Raw genomic sequence first — 3,812 nt, 5'->3', positions numbered from 1 at the left:
TTAGGGTTCAATTTATTATAATAACTGGTGTGTGTTTGCCAAAATAATATAATATTTCAGTTCTACATACTTTTATTTTCAAAGATGCAATGACTGTGGACAAATAACTTCAAGTTCTCCAGCAATTGGGAGCTATTGTCTCTAACACCAAAAGAATGCGGCACAATAACCCCAATATGAAACAAAAGGCACAAAGTTGCACAAGTGTGGTGACCTGTAGCAACTCATGACCAGTTTTGGCTTTTAAAAAGGTGTCCATTAAATGCACTGCTTGATTGGTTTGCTATCGGTTGATTAGACTTTGTAAATGTGGCACCTTTAATTACTTTAATATTCCCCTTTGACCAAGGATAACTTGCCAGTTCATGTTCCTATGTAATAAAAGCGAAGGCATAATGAGCACAGGTATCACTCCACTATAGGAGGACTGGAGTGAATGTAAACATCAAGTGCAGGAGTCCAAGACCAAGCCAAAGTAATTCCTATGGGAAACAGGTGAAAGAACCATGAATGAGGCTTAGCAAAAGTACCAAGGATCAGTTCTGTGATATTCACAGCCAGGAGTGTAAGAAGAGCAGGGCATGAGGCGAGAGCATTGCTGTTCTTCACCAATGAGAAATGTGTATGGTTTGAATTCCCCATGCCAACAGCCCTCATCGGTGTAAGGGACCGAAAATCTAACCACCACAATAAAGAGTTTTGGGCAAACAAGGCACTAAACTTGTTTATTACCCTGGGATGCATACTATCTCAGTCTGGAACCTTTGCTCACCTTTAGCCCTTGTTCTAGTCTCTTACTTGAACTCATAGTTAGAAGCTATCTTCAATAAACCTATACTTCTTACTTGCTTAAATGACAATGGACCAGTCCCTGGGCGGATAACTTGTACTATGAGCTATCTTCCATAACCCTTCTTCCCTCATTTGCTATACACCTCCAACCCCTTATATATTATTATTAAATGACCCGTTATATATTTATATCAGTAGTTTATCATATAACCATAAGTGCCCTCTTCTCTGGCCAAGGCCTGGGCTGCTTTGATTTTTTGCCCAGGCTGCTTTAACTCAAGTCCGGTCCTGTCCAGTTAGTGATGTGCGTGTTGACTCCAATCCACAGTGACCCGTGGATTTGACTCAGTTGGGTGTTGAAATTTGACCAACTATTGCAGGTAGGTAAGGAAGTACTCCTCTTCCTGCTCCTGAAGATTCCCTGCCTTTATTCCAGGGCGCAGACCAGAAGTAGCAATAGTAGATGAAGAGACGTGGTAAGATTAGGAGCAGGTCCTCAATGCCCAAAATTTTGCAGTTAGTGTCGGGTGTGGGTCGAGTTTTACCTGACCTCCATCACTAGCCCTACAGAGCATTTGTTTTCAGATGGTCAGAAAAGAACAAATTTTTCATTAACTTATGAAAATCAAGTAAGCAGAAATTAGCCATTCTATAACATGTTAACTTAAAAGGTGAACCACCCTTTTAATAAATGTGAACCCAATAACAGGACCCCACCTTAAAAACTTTGTTTTACTCTTACTGCAAATAACCTTTTTCCATCTCTTTTTAATCTTGACCTGATAGCTTTTGATTTTCTTCGCTTACAAGGGGAATATATTTGACATGTATACAGACTTAAGGTTGAACTTGTGATGGACTGTGGTCTTTTTTTCAGCCTAACTTACTATGTTACTATGAATATTTATTTAGCAGGATTTTTTAAAGACATTCCATAATTGAATCTTTCCCAGTTAATATATTGCATAGATGCCTTCCAAGAGGTGTACTGTCAAATTTATTGTAAGTTCTGGTCATTTGTACTTAAGGAGCACCTCTTCTAATCAATAAATCTGTCACACATAGCACCTAAGTTACAATTCCCCAGCAAGGGCTCCAGCAAGAGTTCAGCAGAACAATCACACTGTTCATTAGATGGGGTTTTTGAAGGGAAAATAATTAAACACCACCCTCAAACCTAAATACTGCAAACTTTGCAGAACCCAAAGAAACAGAGGGCCCAGAGATCTGTGCCAATCGCAGAGTCTGGGGAAAATTATACATTTAAGAGCACACATTTTAAGGAAGTGTTATATTTAAATTAACTTTTAGTGTGATGTAGAGAGCAAATAATTTGGAGACTTTGCAACGGTTTTCATTTTTTTATATTTGTGCTTTTTGAGTTATTAGCTTTTTATCAGCGCTTTCCAGCATTCTATTTCACCAACTGGTTGGCTAAGGGGTCCAAATTACCTAGCACCATGCATTGATTTGAATGAGAGACTGGAATAATGAATATGGAGAGGCCTGAATAGAAGGATAGTTAATAAAAAGTACATAAAATACATTTGTAACCTTACAGAGCATTGTTTTATAGATGGGTCAGTGGAACCCACATTTGAAAAGCGAAAGAGTCCGAAGAAGAATGAAAATAATTGAAAAAAAAATTGGCCAATTAAATAGTTGCTTAGAATTAAACCATTCTATAACAGGTTAATTAAAAGGTGAACCAATCCTTAATGGCACACTGCCACATTGGGGTAGTTATTAACATTGGAGACAAAACACCACCAGTGATGTTGCCATTAGCAACCAATTAGCCATTAGCTTTGAAACAGTCACGCTACAAGGTTTCCAAACAAAAGCAAAGATCTAATTGGTTGCTATATGGATCTCACTGGTTATATTCTGTCTCCAATTTAATAAACATGCCCCACTAGAGTAGATGGATGAGGGTTAAAATGAGAACTAAACCCTAAAAATTAATATGGCTAAAAATGCATTTTTATTATTCCTGCACATATTGCACCAGCCTAAAGTTTCAGCTTGTCATAGCAGCAATTTGGTCCAGGACTTCAAACTTGTCCAGCAGGGGGTCACCCTCTTTGGAAGTGTCTGTGACACTCACATGTTCAGTGGGCTCTGAGCAGCTGTTTGAGAAGCTAATGCTTAGGTTGTCCACTAATTATCAGCAGAAAATGAGGTTGGCCTGTGATTTAAGCTGATGCTACAGGGCTGGATTATTAAATTCTGATGCTAATTTGCACTGGTTTTTCTTGTGCTGCCATGTAGGTAATTAATCTGTATTAATTACTCATCAGCCTTATACTGTGACATTTTATTCTATGTGTATGTATATGTGAGTGGGTCCCTAAGCTCAGTAAGTGACAGCAGCACAGAGCATGTGCAGTGAAATAGAGAAAAGATGGGGAGTACTGGGGCAATCTTTGGAATACAGACCTTTATGCTAAAGGGATTGTGGTTGCCTGGGGATGTAGCAGAAGCTCAAAACATAATGTACAACATTTCTAACCTACCGTATATACCCGAGTATAAGCCGAGTTTTCAGATCCAAATGTGCTGAAAAAGTCTACTCGGCTATACTCCGGTCAGCAGTACCAGCCCGAGTGCTGAGATTGCAGTCACTTTTAATCATTCCTATATCCAACAGTACACTTGGGGAGAGACTGCAATATCCACAATGCCCTCTGTTGGTTATATGAAAGAATAACAGTGCGCAACCTCTGTTGGTTAATATGAAAGAATAACAGTGAGCATATCAACAGCGCCATTGTTGTTATATGAAAAGAAATAACAGTGACGCAATAATCACCAGCCCATCTGTTGGTTGTATGAAAGAATAACAGTGCGCCCTCTGTTGTTATATTAAAGAATAACAGTGACTCAATTATCACACCAGCGCCCTCTGTGTTATACGAAAGATTAACAGTGATGGCAAGTATCAAACAGCACCCTCTGTCACATGGTAGTGGGGACAGTGGGACAATGCACAAGTAATCCGTTTGGCAATTCTCTTGTCA

The sequence above is a fragment of the Xenopus laevis genome, chromosome 3L (genome assembly GCF_017654675.1).
Source record: "Xenopus laevis strain J_2021 chromosome 3L, Xenopus_laevis_v10.1, whole genome shotgun sequence".
NCBI classification, from domain to species: domain Eukaryota; kingdom Metazoa; phylum Chordata; class Amphibia; order Anura; family Pipidae; genus Xenopus; species Xenopus laevis.
Note: the sequence above shows the minus strand (reverse complement) of the source record.